The sequence below is a fragment of the Pipistrellus hanaki genome (assembly GCF_964339955.1).
Source record: "Pipistrellus hanaki genome assembly, chromosome: 5".
NCBI lineage: Eukaryota > Metazoa > Chordata > Mammalia > Chiroptera > Vespertilionidae > Pipistrellus > Pipistrellus hanaki.
The window spans coordinates 10655651-10679335 of record NC_140507.1 but is presented as its reverse complement, the minus strand read 5'-3'; positions in this window follow the sequence as shown (position 1 = coordinate 10679335).

Here is a 23685-nt window from a genome sequence, read left to right as displayed (position 1 = left end):
AGGCTCCTGTAAAGACAAAATAAAAACTTGGGTTTGGGTACTTACAAGTAAAAATGCTAGACTGAACACATGGTCCCTCCAAAAACCCTTTCAAAGTAAGAGGAAAGGCTGTTGTTTAATGCATGAGCCCAAAAGGAAAGGGAAAACAGAATTCAAAAGGACAGAGAGGAGACAAAAGCAAAAGCAACCCCTTCAAGGTGCCAGACAGGTGAGTGACGCTGTCTTGGGCCTTCTAGACCAGATGAGCTAAATATCATCAAGTGACCTCAGTCAGCAACATGTGGAGAACAATCTCCCAGCTAAGTTCTATTCAAATCCCTAACCAACAAAATGATGAGATATAATAAAATATTCGGTGTTTTAAGCCCTTAATTTTGGATTTGGTGTCACTAAGACACAGAGTGCAATGGGACATGGGTGGAAATCCACTTCTAAGAAAATCAGGGAAGAGTTCACAAGGAACTCTTAAGTTGCTCTTAAAGTATAAACAGAAAACAAGAAGCAGTTTAGATTGTGTACAGCATAAGCTTAAAGACCTTATTTCTTTTAGTGGGCTGTTGACAGCCCGAGATGCTACTCTGAAAGTCCCCTCAAATTACTGGAAGACACAAAGATGAACTGGCCCTGGCTGGGTAGCTCAGTTGGTTAGAGCATTATCCTAATATGCCAAAGTTGCCAGTTCAATCCCTGGTCAGATCATCACAAAAATTAACCAATGAATGCATAAATAATTAGAACAACAAGCCGAAACCGGTTTGGCTCAGTGGTAGAGCATCAGTCTGTGGACTGAGAGGTCCTGGGTTCAATTCCGGTCAGGGGCATGTGCATTGGTTGCCGGTACATCCCCAGTGGGGGGTGTGCAAGAGGCAGCTGGTCGATGTTTCTCTCTCATCGACGTTTCTAGCTCCCTATCTCTCTCCCTTCCTCTCTGTAAAAATCAATAAAATATATTTTTTAAAAATAATAAAAAAAGAACAACAAATCAATGTTTTTTTCTCCCTCTCTCTCAAATCAATAAAATATTTTTTAAATATTAACTTTTGTTCTGAAAATAAGATCATGAGAAGTACATTATTTCCCAATATTTTTCAAAAACACAATTGCTGCCTACAGAAAGTTTTCCTTGCCAGTATGTAAATAGAATACCTGAACTTGTAATATAAGTATAATTGCCTTTTCTTTTTATAGACTGTATTAGAGACTATTTCTATTGCAACTGACAGAAATCAGCTTAAGTAATGGGACAACTTTATTGACTCAAACAACTTAAAACTTTAGTCATGAATCTGTCCTTTTCCAAGAATTCAAATGATAGTTTAATTCTCTCTCTCCTTTCCTATGTGTTGTCTGTGTTGCCTCATTCTTTCCTATCATACAGAGGCTTATCATAAGATGTTGAGCAGGCTGTGACTTCAATAAGACTAAGTCATCCAGCTTAGTAAACCCAGAGGAAAGTGAGAACTTTTTTATTCTCTCCTCCTCCTTACTAGTGTTTAAAATCTCAGGGAAGGGAGGGCAGGGGCAGGCTAGAAGGGGTCAATGTGGGGGATGGGGGGACAAATATAATACTTTCAACAAAAAAAGTTTTTTAGTACAAAATAAATCCCAAGGAATGTTCCTAATTGGCTCACCTGTTCACATGCCTACCCTTTGTCCAATCATTGTTCACCACTTGTGAGGGGAATATGATTAGCCAATACTCAAAGAAGTGGCATCCCCAACAGAACCACATGAAATAAAGAAATAACAGTTCCTATTTAAAAAAAAAAAAAGTGAAGTGTTGCTGGGCTGATTTAAAAAAGACATGCATAGCATATGGAATAATGAATGACTTTGTTTGCAGAATTACTATTTGAAAAATGAGCTCTCATACTTTTAAGATTGGCATAATTATTCCTTCCTAAAGCACTCTTTCCTTATCCCACCTCAGACTAGTCTGACTGTCTCTGGATTTAAGAAATCATAATCTGCCCTAGCTGATTTGACTCAGTGGATAGAGCATCAGCCTGTCTATGGGAGGCAACCAATCAATGTGTCTCTCACATCGATGTTTCTCTCTGTCCCTCTCTCTCCCTTCCACTCTCTAAGAACCAATGGGAAAACATCCTTGGATGAGGATTAATAAGAAAAGGAGGGAGGGAGGGAGGGAGGGAGGGAGGGAGGGAGGGAGGGAGGGAGGGAGGGATTATATCTTTGAGAAGTTAAACAATGTGTACATCATAAAGAAAGTCAATAAATAGACCCAGAGACATAACTCTCCTTTTCTGAATTCCTGACATGTACAGCAAAGACAAAACACTCAAGCAAGGATGTGTGCCTTTTGAGAATACAAAATCAAAATGCAAACAAAAATAATGTGGAAAAAAAGGATAAATTTTTCCACTCCTGCACAGTAGACTTCATTTCCAAATATCTCCTTCCCTCTCCAAAACTGCAGTGCAGATTTTGCAAGCACGATGGGTTACATAAGGAGGATTATGTTCTCTTCATACAAACTCTGAAGCCAGCTGTCCATCCAGTTCTATTTCCCAGAGAGAAAAAAGGATTACTGCAAAGCTTCAACACAATGCTGAATAGATATTGATAAATTCTGAATTTCTCATTTCAAGTTAGGAAAAGGAAAATACATTTGGAAAGCTTTTTCAGGTAGACACTGTTAATGATGGCAATGGAATTTTGATCATATGATTATGGTTTTATAGTTTTATATTCATTATGTATATCAGTATCTACACAGTATATTTGAGTACTAGTATAACTGTGCCCTCCAAAATTCATATGTTGAAGTCCTAACCCTACCCCACATACCTCAGAATGTGATCTTATTTGAAGACAGGGTCTTTACAGAGGTAATCCACTGAAAATGGGGTAATTTGCCGAGCAGGCTTGGCTCAGTGGTTGAACATCGACCTATGAACCAGGGGGTCATGGTTCGATTGCCAGTCAGGGCACATACCCAGGTTGCGGGCTCGGTCCCCAGTAGGGGGCATGCAAGAGGCAACCAGTCAATGATTCTCTCTCATCATTGATGTTTCTATCTCTTTCTCCTTCTGCCATCTTCTCTCTCTAAAGTCAATTTTATATATATATATATATATATATATATATATATATATATATATATATATATATATATATAAAATGGAGTAATTGGTATGGGCTCTAGTCTAATATGATTGGTATTTTTATAAAAAGGGTTAACTTGCCAGTATTGCTCAGTGGTTGAGCATCGACCTATGAACCAGGATGTCATGGTTTGATTCCTCTTCAGGGCACATGCCAGGGTTGCAGCTCAATCCCCAGTAGGGGGCATTCAAGAGGCAGTCAATCACTGATTCTCCCTCATCATTGATGTTTCTATCTCTCCCACTCCCTTCCCCTCTAAAATCAATAAAAATTTTTTTAAAAATAAAATGGGTAATTTTGGAGACAAACACAAGAGAAATATCCTACCTAATAAAAGAATTATATGCAAATCAACCATCACTCCGCTACACAAGCAATACCCACCAGCCATGCCGACCAGGCAATCAGAGCAAGTATGCAAATAAACCCAACCAAGATGGCTACAGCCACAGAGAGAAGGAGAGAGGCTTGAGTTTCCTAGGCAACCAAAGAAGCCAAGCTTTCTGCCTGCTCTAGCAGCCTAAGCCTCCATTCAAGGCTACAAAGTTTCAATTATAGAAGGTAAACAAATCCAAACAGAAATGGCAGCAGCCACAGAGTGAGATGGTGGCTTGGTTCTGCTCCAGGCAACAAAGTTTCAATTGTAGAAGGTAAATAAATTCCAGATAACAGGACCTCCCCTTGGGTTGCCAGGGGGCGTGGCTGGCCTGCAAACCACCATAGACCCCTTGCCCAGGCCACCCCATTCCCCAAGGGAATCCCCACCCTGATCCAGGACACCCTTCAGAGCAAACCAGCTGGCCCCCACCCATGCACCAGGCCTCTATCCTATCTAATAAAAGAGCAATGTGCAGATTGACCATCACTCCAACACATAATAATTGCCCCCATGTGGTAAAGATCCTGCCCCTATGTGGACATAAGATGGCCACCACACGATGGCTAGCAGAGGAGGGAAGTTGGGAGGCACATGGCCTGCAAGGGAGGGCAGTTGAGAGGAGCCAGGCCTGCAAGGGAGGGAAGCTGGAAGCGATTAACCCTGCAAGGGAGAGCAGTTAGGGGTGACCAGGCTGGCAGAGGAGGGAAGTAGGGGGCAAACAGGCTGGCAAGGGAACAGTTAGACATCAATCAGGCTGGCAGGCAGAAGTGGTTAGGGGCAATCAGTAAGGCAGGCAGGCAAGCAGTTAGGAGCCAGCAGTCCTGGATTGTGAGAGGGATGCCGACTGCTGGTTTAAATGGGCAGCTGGACATCTCTCAAGGGGTCCCAGATAGGGGAGGGTGCAGGCTGGGCTGAGGGAGACACACCCACCGGGACCCCATGCACAAATTTCATACACCTTGCATCTAGTGTGAAAATGAAGGCAGTGATCAAGATGATGCTTAAGGAAAACCACCAAAAGCTAGGCCAGAGATATGGAACAAATTCTTCCTCACAAATTTAGAAACAACCAATTCCAACAACAAGTTGATCTCTCCTTCATAATTGTGAGAAAATAAATTTCTATTGTTTAAGCTACACAGTTTGGAGTCTAGCAGGTCAACCCTAGAAGAATTAAGGTCACTGGCAGACCAGACTTAGGAACATCTGAAAAGATTCTGAAAAAAAGAAGAGAAGAGACCTCTGAAAAAAGGCACTACAATCAAGTTGCCTTGTTATAGAAGGTAACTATAGTAACATCTTGTGAATGAGATGGTATTAGACTCTGTCCCAAAATGAATAACCTTCAAACTGAAATCCACAAAAAGAAAAGTCATGTGAGTTAAAGCTTCCATAATCTATCTTTACACAGAATTTGTGAAGAAAAATCTATTTAAAACAAGTATTTAGAAAAGCATCATTTCCTTGGCATGATTATTAAGTGATTCATGTTGGCAGGAAGATTTCATTTCCAATGATATTTTCCAATTCTAAAAAAAAAAAAAAAAAAAAAAAAAAAAAAAAAAAAAATTTGCTGCAGCTTTCTTAGCAATCCATAATTTTGTATTTTTAATTTTGATAACTCAAGTGTCTCTAAACAGAAATAAGCCACATATTCATGAGCCCTAATGTGCTGTAATGATTATTTTTTAGGCTCTCTGTGAAGACTCCAAGAACTTGAGTCTTTGTTTTGAGGCAATTATATCAGACTACTGACCTGGTACATGGATTTGCGCACATTGAAAGGAAATTAATGAGAAGATGGCCGGCAGGGCGGGACTGAGCAAGACAGGCCAGACATGCCCTGGTGCCAACCTCCTGCGGTCCCTCCCTGGCATCTGCAAAGCAAGCAGGGTCCCTCCAGAAGGTGGTTCCCTTGGCCTGGCCTGTGGGGATCGGCCATGACATCCCCCCAGGGGTTCCAGAGTGTAAGAGAGCACTCTGAAAAGTTGTTGTCTTACAGGGTGTGAAATGCAAACACAAGTGTTCAGTAAGCCAGATTCAGGGCCCACAGTGCCACAGCAACAACATAGCCCACGGCCAAAGGTGGAATTGCAGGGCCCTGCAGGGAGTTGGGATCCCTGCTCTCTGGGTTCAGGGTGCGTCACCTGAGAACTGCAGCTGCCAACTTACTGCAGCTAAGCATGGGCATCTTCCCCCTGGTGGCCAGTGTGTGTCATAGCGACCAGTTGGATGGTCAGACACTTAGCATATTAGCCTTCTATATGTATAGATTGGCTCAGAGCTGAAGGAATTGGGAGGCCCCAGCTTTAAACTTCTCTTTGTCGGGCTCTGTTGGTCTATCTGAGGTCAACTTCCCTTGCACCCAAATGAGGCTGATAATTAGTTGCCTCAACTCTGGCTGAAGGGATAAAGTTCTATGTAATATGTTAGCTAGAGAATTGTTAACTTTTCATTAATTAGCTTTTGGTCAAAGACAGCAAAGTGGGGGGGGGGGGTGCGAAACAGAGGGAAAAGAGAGATATTAAAATGAGCTGTGAACAACAAGTTACGGAAGCACAATATATGTCAACAATGCTTTGTGTATGTGAAAAATATGGATGCGGAAATAAAAAATAAATGGCCAAAGGAAAAGGTAAATGCTAATAACTAGAAAAACATCTAGAAATCATCTATCTTCCTGCCTAAAACTTGGCTTCTCTTGGTGGAAATAGCCTAGTTTGGTGCTCTAAAAAAAAAAAATGGGAGTTTGAATATCATCTCTGCTCCTTACCAGCCATCTATTAAACATCAAGTTCCTTAAACTCTAGGCTCTGCTTTCTTCATCAGGACTGATACCCTCATCTGTGAAAGGATAACTCTACTTTCCTCTAAGCGTTTGTTGGGAGACTTAAATAAGATGTAATGAAAGCACATAACTAGTATAGAGTCTAGCACAAAGTATATACTCAATAAAGGCTAGTGTCTTCTTGATTTCTCTTTTTCCTTCCTGGCTAAGCGTCTATTCTGTTGTTTAAGTCCTCACATCTCCAGTTAGCAACCATTCCAGATATAACAAGCATCCTATTTAGGTAATTCTTCCTAAAATATAATCTCTAGAGGTCCTCTAAACATTTGTATGCAATTGGGCTTTCCTTAGGTAAAGTTGGAAGAGCATAAGCTAAGATTCAAAATTTGGCTCCACCATCTACTAGATATATGACCATGGGTTTTCTAACCTTCGGTTTCCTCATCTGTAAAGTGTGGATAACATGATATCTACGTTGTAGGGTACTTTTTGGAGTTATAAAAGATAAACTGTATGAAGGTGCTGACCACAGTATACGGAGAAAAGTAGCAGATTCACAAATAACATTTATTGTTGTTATATCTATTCTACTCTCCCTAGTTCCCCAAGAAAATGCCAGCAAAACAAAACAGCACAGGTGGGGGCTGTGTCCCTCCCTCCTTTCTGCAATTGTCTGTGACAATCTTTGTGGCTACATTGTCCAGTTTAAAAAATAAATAAACTTATCCCTAACCGGTTTGGCTCAGTGGATAGAGCATCGGCCTGCAGACTGAAAGGTCCCAGGTTCGATTCCGGTCAAGGACATGCACCTTGGTTGTGGGCATATCCCCAGTAGGGGGTGTGTAGGAGGCAGCTGATTGATGTTTCTAACTCATCAATGTTTCTAACTATCTTGCTCCCTTCCTCTCTGTAAAAAATCAATAAAATATATATATATATATATATATTTTTTTTTAAATAAATAAACTTAAATCAACAGCTAAATTCCACCCCAAACTTCCTTTTTTCAGGTTGTGATGGTTGAAGCCCAGAAAATCAAAGCCACCTTCTGAAGTCACATAGCAGAGGAAATCAGAGGTTTTAACGCCAGGAGATCTAGACAGAGAGCAGGCAGGCAGCTTGGGGAGAGAGGGAAATTGAGTAAAAAAGAGAGAGCTCATGGACATGGACAATGGTGTGGTGATGGCAGGAGACTGTGGAGGTGGAAGAAGGCAGAGAGGGGATAAATGGTGGTGGAAAAAATAATAAATAAAGCCTTGAGATAAAAATAATTACATGTCTTGGGGCAACTGTTCAGCTTCCTGGACTGGCTCAAATCTATGGCTTCAAAAATTCCACCCCACAAACGATTTTTTTCTGCTTGTCAATTGGTTTGTCTTTTTCTATGTTTAAGAGAAATTTAATTTGAGGTATATTTTAAAGCATACACAAAGCTATAGCATATTTTCATTGATTTAGAGAATAAATCTCTACTAGGTAAAGAACTCTTTTCTATATAACTTTGAGAGTAAAGAGTTAATCTTATCTTTGGATCCTTAAAATTACTTGGTACAATGCCTCCTAATTAGTATTTGTTAAATAAATCATGGATAATTCTCTCATTTGAGTGGTGGGGGGGGGGGGGTGCGGGGAGGGGGAGCTCTCTTACTTTTCCCTGGCTCCTTCTTTACTGTGCCATTCACAAAGAACAGAGTAGTTCTTCCCCTCTCTGCTGTTTCTCTGTCTGAAATGCTCAATTATCTGGCTCAGTCTCTTCCTTCAGTTCCAGGCTTAAGTGCCACTTCCTTCCAGAGGACATCCTAGACCATCCTTTGTAAACTTCAGTTGCTTACTACCTTACAACCCTGAAAGCTTCTTTAATTGTGTCCATCCCAAAACATAAATAAAACTAAAAAAATAAAATAAAAATAAAAATTGTGCCCATCACAATCAGAACAACCAGATGGTAAGTTTTACATAAGCAATGAGAACACACTGCTTATCTGACTTGTTCTCTGCTATATTCTGAGGGCCTAGCATTGTTCCTGGAAGCTAGAAAAGGTTTAACAAATATTCACTGGAAAAATGAGCAGAAAAATGCAAAACAGGAACCCACAGTGACTCTCTGATCTAGTATTAGGATTCCATGAACAGATTCCTATTTTTCTGCTGTTAGGGTCAGAAAATGTGGCCTCAGCCAAAACCAGTTTGACTCAGTGGTAGAGCGTTGGTCTGTGGACTGAAGGGTCCCAGGTTCGATTCCGGTCAAGGGCATGTACATTGGTTGCGGGCACATCCCCGGTAGAGGTTGTGTAGGAGGCAGCTGGTCGATGTTTCTTTCTCATCGACGTTTCTAACTCTCTCTCCCTCTCCCTTCCTCTCTGTAAAAAATCAATAAAAAAAAATATTTAAAAAAAATAGAAAATATGGCCTCGGCATACTTGGTTTGCTTTCTTTTTTATTTAAAAAAAATCAACCAATTAAATTTATTACAGAGTGCAAGTTTAGCACACTGGTGGATTCTGAAGGCTTCACACTCCAACCTGAGGCTTCAGCTTGGCCCTAGGTGACTATTTAAGGCCTCCAAAATCAAGATTGATCGTTGTATTAGTTTTGTGTTTCTTTTAAAGATTAAGTCTCACCTGCCATTCAAGAAATGAGCACTTGCCTTCATTTTTTCTTCTTTGGTTTTAGAGAAAGAGCAGGTCGATTCACAGTACAATGATTAAAACAGTATTCTCCTCCCCACCCCCAAATCTTTCCACATAAGTGAATCAGAGCTGACAGGCCATTACAGCAATAGAGTTCCCACCTGACAATATTGATGGAAAAGCAACTCCCTTGCTTACTCTCTGTTGACTTAATAATGGAACAGGCACAAGCAGAGCTGCTGTTGTAGCTTTTAGTCTTTAATCCTGTCATAGTGCTTAACCTCTACCATAATGGCCATGCAGAGAGGAATATCAAGCTATAAAGAAAAGCCTGGCTAGCATATTCTGAGACTATCACAAGGCTATCTCACTATTATATTTAGAGTTTTCTCCCTCACAACATATTAATGACTCATAGGAAAATATACCCCAATGCCTCATTAAAATAATTTTACTATATAAGCATTCTTAAACATTTTACAAATTCCATTTTGGTTAAATTATTTGGGCATCAGATGGTTGCAGCTACTACTGAAGTCACTTCTGAGAGGGGAAAAGTCAGAGCATACATTTTTTCCCAAGGTTGTTATTTTGCAAACTTTAATATTAATGCACTCAACTCATGGGATGAGCTCCAGAAAAATTGGATAGCTGAAGAGGAAAATTACCTAATCACCAATGTGATTTTATAAAGGTTGTTTCAAATGACAACAAATGCTAATACTGAACTGTGAGGGAAGGAGAATATTAAGCCCAGTCAACTTAATACCAATAATGATCATTAATATTTATCATGCACTTGTAATATAAGCCAGCTCTGTGCTGAATACTGTGCATATATCACTTCATTTAATAATTCTATGTGGTGGGTATCTCCAGTCTACATATGAGGGGACCTGGATATTATTATGCCAAGTGAATAAGACAGTCAGAGAAAGGCAGATACCATATAATCTCACTTATATGTGGAATCTAGTGAACAAAATAAACTGACAAACAAAATAGATCCAGAGGCATGGATACATGGAACAGACTGACAGCTGTCAGAGAGGAGGAGGAGAAGGGGAGGGGCAACTGGATGAAAGAACATGAAGAGAATAGCCAAAGAACATATATACATAACCCATGGACACAAACAACAGTGGGATGATGGCCAGAGGGAAAGAGTGAGGAATGGGATCTGAGTGGATATAGGCAAAGAGGAGGGAAATAGGGACATTTGTAATAGTATCAACAATAAAAATAAGTTAAAAAATGTTTAAGTAAACCCTGAAAGTCTCATGGCTGGAAAACAGTGTAATTCAGGATTCATACCCAAGCAGTCTAACCCAAAAGGGTCACACTCTTACCCACTAGACCAGTTCTTTTAAGTAGATAGTTTAATTAAATTATTATTTAATGGGTACAGACAAAATTCTACATGATCATGGCATATTTTTTTTTTTTTACTAAACTGACAAACTTGACATTGAAATGACAAAAATACAACAGCCTGCACTCCAATAACTAAACTGATTGTTTCTTACAATAAATTATTATTCATAATTTCATTGGTAGTGAACACAGAAAACCTTTCTAAATATGGTGGGGTGGGGGGTGGAGAGAGAAACCAAGATGGCATCAGAGTAAACACCTGAACTTGCTGCCACACACAACCGCTTCAAAACTACAACTAAAAGATAAAACAGACATCATCCAGAACCACAGGAAGGCTAGCTAAGTGGAAATTCTACAACTAGAAGGGAAGAGAAAAGCACACTGAGACTCAGAAAAGCTGCAAAAGTAAAGAGCAGAGGTATGGAGGCGTGTGAGTGGAGAGGGCTGGCAACTGAATACACGGCTGGCTTTTTCAATCAGGAGGGAGACAAAAGCTCCTGACTATTCTGAATTCCAGTATGGGCAAGACTCTGGTGACCCAGATGCATTCAGAGAGAAATTGCACTGGCTGGCAGAGGGCAGAACTCGAAGGCGGTTTTCTCTCAGAGGTGCTTGCAGCAACTACCAAGGGACACTGAAACCTGAGGGCCTCTTAGGGCAGGGCTGATGGGAAGCCATTGCTGTTTGCTCCGCCCTGAGACTCCGCCCCATCCAAGCTGTAAACAGAGGCTTTTGCATATGAATTGCCTAGTCCTTTGAAATCTAAACTTACCTAACAAACTGCAGCTGAGACAGAAAGACCCATAACATCCAAAAGAAGGCCCAAGGCCCCACAGCAGCTTGCATTGCTTCACAGTTGGGCCTCATCTGGACACCTGCAAAACCTAAACAAAGAAGAGGAATCTGCAGGTCTCTCTGGAGCTCCTGCTGGGTAGCCTCAGGCAAAGGCTAAATTAGCACCTCCTTGGAGATCCAAGAGCCAGTGTACCCAGAGGTCAGAGTAGGACCATCCAGATTACAATTCGTCAGATCCATAATGGACACACTCAGGGGGCAGACTCAGGGAGCACCAAAGCCCCACTAAAGCAAGTCTTGCCCCATAAGGGTGTCTCCAGCACAGAGGTTCTCCCAGCATAGACACAGCTGATTCTCACAACCAATTAGCCCGAAGGTCAATTCCTTCCAGTGATACCAACAATAATCAAGGCTTAGCTACAACAAGACTGTGCACACAGCCCACAAAGGGGTAGACCAAGAGTGTCTACATCAAGTAACTAGGGAGGATGAGCCTCTGGACCCTATAAAATAACTAGCACACAAAGCCACTCAGGGAAGCAGCCAAAATGCGGAGACAAAGAAACAGGTCAAATGAAAGAAATGGATAGCAAATGACTGGATATAAAGTTCAAAACCATGGTTATAAGGTTTTTCAAGAATTTTCAAAAAAAGGCCAACAAATTTAGTGAGACCCTTGAGGATATGAAAAAGGACCAACTAGAAATTAGGCATACACTGACTGAAATAAAAAATAATATACAGAGATCCTACAGCATACTAGAGGATCACAAGAATCAAGTCAAAGATTTGAAATACAAAGAAGCAAAAAACACCCAACTGGAAAAGCGAAAAGAAAAAAGAATCCAAAAATATGAAGGACAACTTCAAGCATACCAATATCTGAATTATAGGGGTGCCAGAAGAAGAGATAGAGCAAGATACTGAAACCCTATTTGAAAAAATAATGACAGAAAACTTTCCCTACCTGGTGAAAGAAATAGACTTACAAGTCCAGGAAGCACACAGAACCCCAAACAAGAGGAATCCAAAGAGGACCACACCAAGACACATCATAATTAAAATGCCAAGAGCAAAAGATAGAGAGAGAATATTAAAAGCAGCAAGAGAAAAACAGTTAGTTACCTACAAGGCAGCACCTATACAATTGTCAGCTGATTTCTCAACAGAAACTACGCAGGCCAGACAGGAGTGGCAAGAAATATTCAAAATGATGAATAGCAAGAACCTACCATCAAGATTACTCTACCCAGCAAAGCTATATTCTGAATTGAAGGTCAGATAAAGAGCTTCACAGATAAGAAAAAGCTAAAGAACTTCATCACCACCAAACCAGTATTATATGAAATGCTAAAAGTATTCTTTAAGAAGAGGAAGAAGAAGAAAAAGGTAAAGATAAAAAATTATGAACAAATACATATCTATCAACAAGTGAATCTAAAATCAAGTGAATAAAAAATCTGATGAAGAGAATGGTGAATATAATAGAATCGGGGGTATAGAAAGGGAGTGAACTGACAATCCTCCAGGGGAAAGGGGTGTGAGGTGTGTGGGAAGAGACTGGACAAAAATCATACACCCATGGATGAGGACAGGGGGAGGGAGGAGAGGGTAAGGATATGGGGTTTGCTGGGAACCAGGTGGAGGGGAGCTATGGGGGGGGAAAAAGAGGAACAACTGTAATAATCTAAACAATAAATATTTATAAATAAATAAATAAATAAATAAATAAATAAATAAATAAATAAATATTGTGAGGGTGAAATTCAGGCATCCTCCTATTGATGGCATCAGCTTAAAAGATGTACTCTAAAGAAGCTGCAAATTTTAATCTTCAGAGTAAATTTTTATTTTTTTAAGTAATTTTACTATCTTTTTGCTATAACTTGACTTCTTCACATTGAAAACTTCTTTGGTTTCTTCCTCCTCGTCCTGGAAGCTCAGCAGGCTGGCCTGCAGCACCCCTTTGTTCTCCGAGGCCTCCTGCGGGGCTTCAGCCTGTTGGGGTTGGCGCCGCCCAGGAAGCACCCCCCGGCCTGGGCTCCGTGGCCCATGCTCAGCTGTCGAGGGCCCAGAGGCACCTCCCCCCCCCGGGGGCCCTGTCGCCCGGCTCCTTGCTGGTGCCAGGTGGCGGCTCCTGCTCCTCATCGCGCTCTTCCCAGTCTGGAGCTTTTTTTTTTCAAATTTTTATTTTTTAAATATATATATTTTATTGATTTTTTACAGAGAGGAAGAGAAAGGGATAGAGAATTAGAAACATTGATCAGCTGACTACTGCACATCCCCTACTACAGATGTGCCCATAACCAAGGTACATGCCCTTGACCAGAATCGAACCTGAGACCCTTCAGTCTGCAGGCCAACACTCTTATCCACTGAGCCAAACGGGTTAGGGCCAGAGTAAATTTTTTTTTTAAATCATTTATTTCAGAGAGAGGAAGGGAGAGGGAGAGAGAAATTGAAACATCAATGATAAGAGAGAATCACCGATCAACTGCCTCCTGCACACCTCCTACTGGGGATCAAACCCACAACCCAGGCATATGCCCTTGACAGGAATCAAATCTGGGACTCTTCAGTCTGCAAGCTGACCCTCTATCCACTGAGCCAAACTGGCTGTGGCCAGAGTAAATATTGATTGACCTGCCCCCCCTCCCCCAACTTCTGCAAAAGATGTGGAAAGAGAACAAAGAGGTGAGCTAAGCTGAGAACATGATCAAGAAGAAAAGAAAAGAAAAACTCCACTATTCTGTGTTCCTTGGCTCTACATTTACTCTGATACCTTCTCAAATAACTTCACTTGAGTTGTGTGGTTTGTCAGGGAATTTGATGGGGTCTGGGAATATCTTCTCCCACTTGCAAAACTCTGCACTGTCTTCTTGAAACCTTCTTTTTTGGGTTTGTTAAACGTAAGCATGGGAAGCACAAGAAAGGTTCACTGGATCCACTGGAGCTCCTCGTTGACCTTGTGTCTTAGACCAGTCAGCCTGCTGAAACAGAAAACCACAGACTGGCTCCTTAGCAACAACAGACATTTATTTTTCACAGTCTTGGAGGCTGTGGGCTTAAGGTTTTGGTGAAGGCCCTCTTCCAGGTCACAGACTGCTGAGTCTCACTGTCTTCACTTGTTGGGAGGGGTTGAGCTAGCTCTGGAGCCTCTTTTATAAAAAGTGTTCATCTCATTCCTGAGGGTAGAGCCTTTTGACTCACCTCCTAATACCACCACATTTCCTAACTCAGTCCTGCTTTTCAGCCAGATAGTCTTGGGCTCATTGCTAAACCTCTCTGACCCCCAGTTTTCTCCATTATAAAGATAGAGTAATAATACTTATTTCACGGGGATGTTATGAGAATTAAATGACACAATTTATGTAAAGTGCCTGGCGCACAGTAGTTACCGCAGCAGTACCCCCACGGGTTTAATTAAAGCTCTGGCTCTTTGCCTCTCAGTGAACAAAAAACTTTTGAGTGTCATAATTAATGGAAAAAATCCAAAAGAACAGAATGTCAAAACCACACGTAAGATAGAAATGAATGAACTGGCATCCTTACAAACTCCTAAGCTCTTTCTTTTCCTCCTAAACTTGGACTTTTCTGACTGCTTGAAAAGTGGCACAGGACTGCCATCTAGTGATTCAACGAATGAAAACCAAACCTTTTCTATTTAAGAACCAGAACTCTGAATCCCTTCAAAAGCACCTATCATTTACAATACATCATCTTTATATTGTATTGTGTGCTATGTACCTGAAACCTGAATAATATTAACCAACTAGAGGCCCAGAACACAAAATTTGTGCACGGATAGGGTCCCTAGCGGCTGCTGGCTGCTGGCCAGGATCTCCCTTTCCTGGCTGCAGGCTGCTGGCCAAGGCTGGCCCACCTGCCCATCTGCCTGCCTGCCTTCCTTCCTTCCTTCTTTCCTTCCTTCCTTCCGCACAGCCCCCTGCTGGTCAGAGCACATCATAGTGAGTGATTCAACTCCTGGTAAGTTGAATTCCCAAGGGGGGACATTTTGAATATTATGTTTTTGTTTGTTTGTTTGTTTTTAATATTTTTTATTGATTTTTTATAGAGAGGAAGGGAGATAGAGAGCTAGAAACATCAATGAGAGAGAGACATCGACCAGCTGTCTCCTGCACACCCCCTACCAGGGATGTGCCCGCTACAAAGGTACATGCCCTTGTATACATGCATATAAGTACAACCAATGGACATAAAACTCTGGGGAGGGAGGGGATGTGTGGGAGGGAGGGAGGGGGGCAAAAAAAATCAATAAAATATGTAAAAATAAATAAATGATTTTAAAAAAATAAAAATAAATTAAAAAAAAAACAAAGGTCATGCCCTTGACCAGAATTGAACCTGGGACCCTTCAGTCCGCAGGCCGACGCTCTATCCACTGAGCAAAACCGGTTTCGGCTCAGCCAAGATTTTTTACAAAATATTTTTATTGATTTCAGAGAGGAAGACAGAGATAGAAACATCAATGATGAGAGAGAATCATTCATTGGTTTCCTCCTGCACATCCCCAACTGAGAATTGAGCCTGCAACCCTGGGTACGTTCCCTGACTGGGAATCGAACCATGACCTTCTGATTCATAGGTATGCCAGCTGGGCTCAAGATTTAATTTACCGCCAAAACTGGTTTGGCTCAGTGGTAGAGTGTCGGTCTGTGGACTGAAAGGTCCCGGGTTCAATTCCGGTAAAAGGCATGTACATTGGTTGTGGGCACATCCCCTGTAGGGGGTGTGCAAGAGGCAGCTGGTCGATGTTTCTCTCTCATCAACATTTCTAGCTCTCTATACCTCTCTCCTCCTCTCTGTAAAAAATCAATAAATTTTTTTTTTAAAGATTTAATTTACCTTGAAAATGGTTCTCTGTTTCCAGGCCAAACATCCCCATCATCCTACCCTCAAAAAATACACCCAGGATCCATCGCTCACCAGACTGGATTTGGCCCAGACTGTCACAACCAAATATTCACTTAATGCTCTGTTTCAGTCATCATTGGGTACCAGTGATTAGACCTGAGTGATTTGCACTGAGATTAATGAGTGCAAAAATAAATTCTACTTTGCAAGACTTTGCGTGGAAAACTTTGCATAAAAACAGCCAATATATCTATTTGTAAAACTTTTTGATTGGCTCTGTGACAAACAATAACATTTTGAAGCAGTTCTCTCCCCTTTCCCCCCTCCCCCCCCCTCCCCCCCCCAGTTATGAGTAACTTTCTCAACAGGCACACATTGACCATTAAAATAATCAGACCTGGTTAAACAAATATAAGTCAGACTTGAAGTTCAAAAACAGCATGAATAAGGCACTGCCAGTATTCGTTTTGTTGTTGTTGTTAATCTTCATCCAAGATATTTTTCTATTGATTTTTAGAGAGAAGGGAAGGAAAGGGGAGTGACAGAGAGAGAGAAACATCCACATGAAATGTCTCTTTCACATTGATTAGTGGCCTCCTGCCTGCACCCCGACCAGGGCTGGGAATCAAGCCTACAACTGAAGTACGTGCCCTTGACCAGAATCGAACCTAGAACCCTTCAGTCTGAGGGCCAGTGCTCTATCCACTAAGCCAAACTGGTTAGGGCACTGCCTATATTCTGTTACTCCATTGCCACAGGGTCACTCTTTCTCCATAGAATTCTAGAAGACCTTCAAATCTATGTCCTTTTCTGGCTTTCCTTGACATATTATCGATACTTTTTTCAACATTCATTTTTCAAACTCACTAACCTTTATCAATTTTATAATTAAGTGGCTTCAGAGTTTTAAAAAAGAACCCACACTGATAACACCCTGGCCGTTTTGGATGGCAATATTCCTATAGGCAGCGATGATAAGGGAACTTATTAGAACATTCCCTTCAAATCCTGAGATTAATGAGTGCAAAAATAAATTCTACTTTGCAAGACTTTGCGTGGAAAACTTGGCTCACTTAATCCTTAGAAAGTTCACTGTGCCCTTTCAGAACTGGCCCATGTATAATATTGTGCAATATATGTTTGCCTACTTAATGTAATTGAAAGAGCTGCTTAAATATCTCTGCCAGAGGTGTGCTTTATTGCCTGAAGATCCCACTTTAACAATCACTTCATTATATTTTGATGTTTCCACTTTACATTTGTATATTACCACTGGGAGGTATAGAGATTGCATTTTCCAAAAATAGCCACAGCTCTTCCAGAACCTTGCAGCTGTCCATCAAGAAGTGGAGCCCATTTTCCTGCCCTTAAACTACTTGACCAATAGAGAACAAAAACAGGAACATGGTTTGACTTCAGAAATTAATTCCTACAAAACCATATGGCACTAATAATAATAATAATAATAATAATAATAATATGGCTTCTGCCTGCTCCCTTCTCTCTTTCTCTCTATCATCTCCCTCTATGAGGTGCACTGACCATAAGGGGGCTGTGCAGAAGGAAGACAAACAGCAGAATGGTGGGTGCCAGGAGGTAGGGAAGAGGGCATCATGGATAATTCCTGTTTAATGGGTACAAGTTTCCGTTTGGGAAAATGAAAAAGTTCAGGAGACAGGTAGCAGTGATGGCTGTACAACAAAGTGAATGTACATAAGCCCACTGAACTGTGCACTTAAAAATGGTTAAAACGATCAATTTTATCTTCTGTATATTTTAAAAATGGGCATAAGATTGAACATTTTTCAAGGGAAGATGTTAAAATGACCGACCAATAAGCATATGCAAAGATGCTCAACATCATAAGTCATTAGGCAAATGCAAACCCAAACTATGAGAGACCACCTCATAGCCACCAGGATGGCTATCATCAAACAACAGATAAGAAATGTTGATGAAGATGTGGAGGAATTGGAACCCTTACACAGTGCTGGTAGGAGTGTGCAATGGTACAGCTACTTTGGACCAGGAACCAAATCTGCCAGCACCTTAATCTTGGACTTCCCAGCCTCCAGAACTATGAGAAATATCTGTTGTTAAACCACCCAGTTTATGGTATTTTGTTATAGCAGTTGAGCTGACTGAGACAAACCCAACTTGCCCATTAACTGATGAATGCATATATAAAATGTGTTATACGCATACACTGAAATATTATTTAAAAGGAATAAAGTAGTAATACATACCACAACAAGGATGAACCTAGAAAACATTATGCTAAGTGAAAGAAGCCAACCTCAAGGGACCGTACGTTGTAAGATTCCATTTTTATGAAATGTCCAGAATAGGCAAATATATAGACAGAACATAAACCATTGATGGCCTAGAGCTGGGATACTGGGAGGAGAGAATGAACAATGACTGTTACTGGGTATGGGGTTTATTCTGGGATAGGCAAATGTAGGTTTTACAGTTGTTCCTATGGAAAAAGGCATGCAGGCTATGATTAAATAAAATATATATTTTTTTAAAAAATAGGAGTACCCTCAAGCCCACGAAGGTAGTGCCTTTTCCATCTTCACTGAGCACTTATCACAGACAGTGACCAGAACTTCTGCAGTTTGAGGTGCGACAGAATAAACTGTTTCATGGACTCACAACTGTAAATCTCCTTTGCCTATGCTTGTATGTATATGTGAAATCTAAAGAGCAAAATAAACAAAATAGAAACAGACTCACACATATAGAGAACCGACTGACAGTTGTCAGAGGGGCAAGGTGTTGGGAGCTGGGTGGAAAATGTGATGGGATTAAGAAGTACAAATAGTCCTAACCCAGTGGTCGGCAAACTCAGTAAACAGAACCAAATATCAACAGTACAACGATTGAAATTTCTTTTGAGAACCAAATTTTTTTTAACTTAAACTATATAGGTAGGTACATTATTATTAACTTAATTAGGGTACTCCTAACCTGGCCTTTGCTAAAAACGTCCTCAATCTGATTGAGGCATGTGGTCACGAGCCACGATTTGATGACCACTGCCCTAACAGTTTTTGGCTCAGTAGATAGAGCATCAGCCTGCTGACTGAAGTGTCCCAGGTTCTATTCCGGTCAAGGGCATGTACCTTGGTTCCGGACACATCCCCAGTAGGGGGTGTGCAGGAGGCAGCTGATTGATGTTTCTCTCTTATTGATGTTTCTGACTCCCTAACCCTCTCCCTTCCTCTCTGTAAGAAAATCAATAAAATGTATTTTTTTTAATGGGGATAAGTGTAACCACTTTAAAAGAAAGATGTACAAGTAGGTAATTTCAAATAGTCACAGAGATGTAGCTTATAGCAAAGGAATATAGTCAACAATATCATGGTAGCTATGTAATGGGCCAGGTGGGTCCTTTAAATGCTGGGGGACCATGTGAATGTAAAGTACATGATTTTCTACTCACTTTGCTGTGCATCTGAAACTAATACAGAACAATCTAGAATGTAAATTGCAATTGAAAAATTAAAAATAATAAATATATTTAGTCACTGATGTCAACAGTCCATGAGTTATAATTTATCTTTGAAGGTTACTATTTCTACAGAAAATAATATATAACAATTATTGAGCCTTTGCAATGTGCTCTTTTCAAGCATTAGTTCAATTAACTCTCACAACCACCTTTGACTTTGAGGCGGTACTGTCATTATTTCCCGCCTCCTGCAGGCACCCTTATCTGCAGGGGTATATTTCAAGACCCTCATAAATGCCTGAAATCATGGACAGTACTGAATCCTAGATATACTACGTTTTTTCCTATACACGGATATGTATGATAGCGTTTAACTTATAAATTAGGTACGGTAAGAGATTAACATAATAATAAAATAGAGCAATTTCAACAATACACTGAGATAATATGTAAGTGAGCGTGGTCTCTCTCGCTCAAAGTATCTTATTGCTCTGTACTCACCCGCTTCGTGTGATGCTGGGAAATGATGCGACGTGATGAGATGAAGTGAAGGGAATGATACAGGTTGTGGCCAAGCTGTAGGCCACGATGGCTATATCGTCAGAAGGAGGACCCTTGCCGAAACCGGTTTGGCTCAATAAATAGAGTGTCAGTCTTCGGACTGAAGGATCCCAGGTTCAATATCTGGCAAGTATATGTACCTTGGTTGCGGGCACATCCCTGGTAGGGGGTGTGCGGGAGGCAGCTGATCGATGTTTCTAACTCTCTCTTCCTCTCTGTAAAAAAATCAATAAAATATATTTAAAAAGGAAAAAAAAGGCGAATCCTCAAGCCCACGAAGGTAATTCCTTTCCCATCTTCACTGAGCACTCATCACAGACGGTGACCAGAACTCCTGCAGTTTGAGGCTCGACAGCAAACACATTTCTTGTTTCTCACACTGTCACCGCTGGAGTGGGTTAGTTCTCACCCTAAATTTTGGCAACCTGAGCATCCAATTTCCGCCCATTTCTTGTTAAGGTAAGAACGTTCACCTTCTCAATGAAGGGAAGCATTACACGGCTTCCCTTTGGCAAATCCCAGCTGCCAGGATCGCCGCCCTTAAACTCCGGGATAGCTATTAAGTGAAGAAGGGGGACTGGGCACAGCCCGGCGGCACCTGACCGGGACCTGACCCCGAGGGCCGGAGGGCGGGGCGGCGTGGGCGGCGTGGGCGGCGTGGGCGGCGTGGGCGGCGTGGGCGGCGTGGGCTGTGTCGCGGCGTGGGCAGCGTGGGCGGCGTCGCGACGTGGGCGGTGTGGGCTGCGTCGGCGGCGTGGGCAGCGTGGGCTGCGTCGCGGCGTTGGCGGCGTGGGCACGCTGACATGGGCAGGACTCACGTCCAGGACGGGGCCGAGCTCAACTCGCGAGATTTGATCACATCACTCGCGATGTCACACGCGTTGCTCATTCCTGCGAGTCTCCGTTCACTGCTGCCAGCCAGATCCCTGAAGCTTCAGCCGGCAGGACTGCAGGTGGGGGCGACCGTGGCCGAATAGCCAGGTACTAAGGTTATGAACTGGTAACTGAGAACACTGACGTCCAAGCTGCAGCCTTTCCCTTCGTGTCTCAGCCAGGGCACTGCTTTTAGTTATTAAACGTTCTTCCACAAGGCCAGGCGTGGCGGGAGATTGCTTATTTAAAAATCAAAACTGTTTCAGGGCCATTTGGCAGTATTATTTATCACATGCAAATATTTTCATGCTCACGCAAACTGTACTTATGGCTTCCTAATGTAAATATGTGTGCATTTCCATTGGAAATGGAAACTTACAGAATGTGCCTTAAAGTGTTTATTCTGTTTGCGCTAAATCGGCGCGTGGGTGACTTCCAACAAAAGCTAGATATCTTAAGACGTCTTAAATTGATGCTCGTTCCATCATATTTTAACTACATAACGGTACAAAAATAGCGGTTTTGTTTATTTGTTATTCTTATGTCAGCTCTAATATAAAGCTCCTAAACTTGATGATCAGGATATTTTAAGTATTAAAAAAAAAAAAAAAAAAAAAAAAAAGTTTTTTTTTTAAATAATTTGAAACTGGGAATTGTGAATGTAAAATTGAGGTAGAAACAAATAAAAGATTTGCTAATATTTCTTTACATCTATTAAAAAAAACTTTAAATAGGCTAAATACTCAGAATTTCTGCTCTTTTACGCTGCTTGTTTCCATTGTAGTCTGTGAGTATTTGACCAGAAGCTTCTAGAACAATACAGCTGACTAAGTATAAATCGTCTTAGTGTCATAGAGGCCTTAGATTTGAGGGAGGGAGGGAGAAATGAAGAGAGGAGAGAGAGAGAGAGAGAAAGAGAGAGAGAGAGAGGGAAAAAGAGAGACAGAGACAGACAGGGAGAGAGAGAGAACTGTTGCTTAGTCTCCAGGCCATAATTTTTCCTAAGGCCATTTCTTCTGAGCTTGAGTTCTCCTGTATTTAAATGATGTTGATGAAGAAAAAAGTATGAAGATGGCAGCTGAATATATCATTAAGTCTAGGAAGTACCCTAGAAGTCAGCCATTTGACTCAGAGAAAATCGTGACTATACACATATCAATATTTAAAGTCATAGTTAATGAAGGAGTCATTTATTTCCTTTACAAGAGTACACAATTGAGTCTTACATTTGCACATTTTGCTAATTAGGTCTTTTAAATTATTTAAATTATTGTCTATATTCCAGTATTATAGAACTAGAGGCCCGTTGCAGGAAGATTCCTGCAAGAATAGGGCTCAGTGGACTTTGCTCCCTTCTCTGCTGCCTCACTCCCTCCCTTCTCCACAGCTTCACTCCCTCTGCGGTCTTCAGTCTTCGTCTGTGTATGCAAATTAACTTCTATATTTGTTGGGTTAATTTGCATACTTGCTCCTGATTGCCTGGTGGGTATAGTGGCGGGACGGTCAATTTACATGTTTCTCTTTTATTAGTGTAGATAAAAATGACAGTTGGGGTGGAAGGAAAAGCAATGGTAAAGAGTGTCCATTTGACTTGACTGTTTAATCAATTTTCCTTCAGTGCTATTGAAACTTTTTTTTATGTTGGGAATTTTTCTATCTTAATACAAAGTAATAACACAATCCTAATGTGAGAAAAAAAAACATTTTATTACATAAAATTTTTATTATCTAAAATCTCACGTGAAAATTTCCAGCATAAATAAGGCCTAGAAATTAACATATGCAATTTAGATACTTTTAGTGTCAAATAAATAATTCTAATTCTGTGATTCTAAGCTGAGAATAGAAGACTAAGTGATTCAATAGAGAAAACACAATCAAATGTATGTTTAAACAAGACATCTCAAAAGAAATGTTAGTAACTTAATGATTTCTCAAGTACTTACTGTGTTATGGGCACAGTGCTGACCACTTTACTGCTTTGCATTATTTAATCTTCTCAGTAACTGTATGAACAAAATACTTTTACTTCCTATTTTACTAAAATTTTTGAATATTTTTTCTAGTCAGTAGCCTGTGATTTGAAAATAAGTCAGTTTTGCCGGGACCGGTTTGGCTCAATGGATAGAGCGTCGGCTTGGGGACTGAAAGGTCCCGGGTTCGATTCCGGTCAAGGGCATGTACCTTGGCTGCGGGCATATCCCCAGTGGGGGGTGTGCAAGAGGCAGCTGATCGATGACTCTCTCTCATCGATGTTTCTGACTCTCTATCTCTCTCCCTTCCTCTCTGTACAAAATCAATAAAGTATATTTAAAAAAAAAAAAAAAAAAAAAAAAAAAGAAAATAAGTCAGTTTTATTCCAAAGTCTAATGTTCATTCTGTCCAAAAGACTACATGCTCCACAAGGCCAAGGACCAGTGTATTTTGTTCTCCACTGGCACATTTTATGTGTTCAGAAGATATTAGTGAACAAATGCCTGTGTATAAATATATATTTCTAATTTTGTTATTAAAAGCCAAAAAGAGAAACACATATTTTTGTAAATTCACAAATTATTTTAATAAGTACTTTTAAGTGTTTTTACATGGCCCACTAATATTCATTACATAGTTTATTTTCAAGGAGAACCAAGGCCACTTCCCCATTTGCAAGGCTGTGCTTTGTCAAACTGACCTGATTATGTGGTTGAAATATTATTCTGCAGCTTTAACTTTTCCTCCCCAGTTGTCCCTCCCCGCTGCTCCCTACAGCTCTGTCCTCATTTTAGGACTTGGTTCCATGGCATTGCCCCAGGGTAGTGCAAGGTAGGGCAAACAGCAGAGA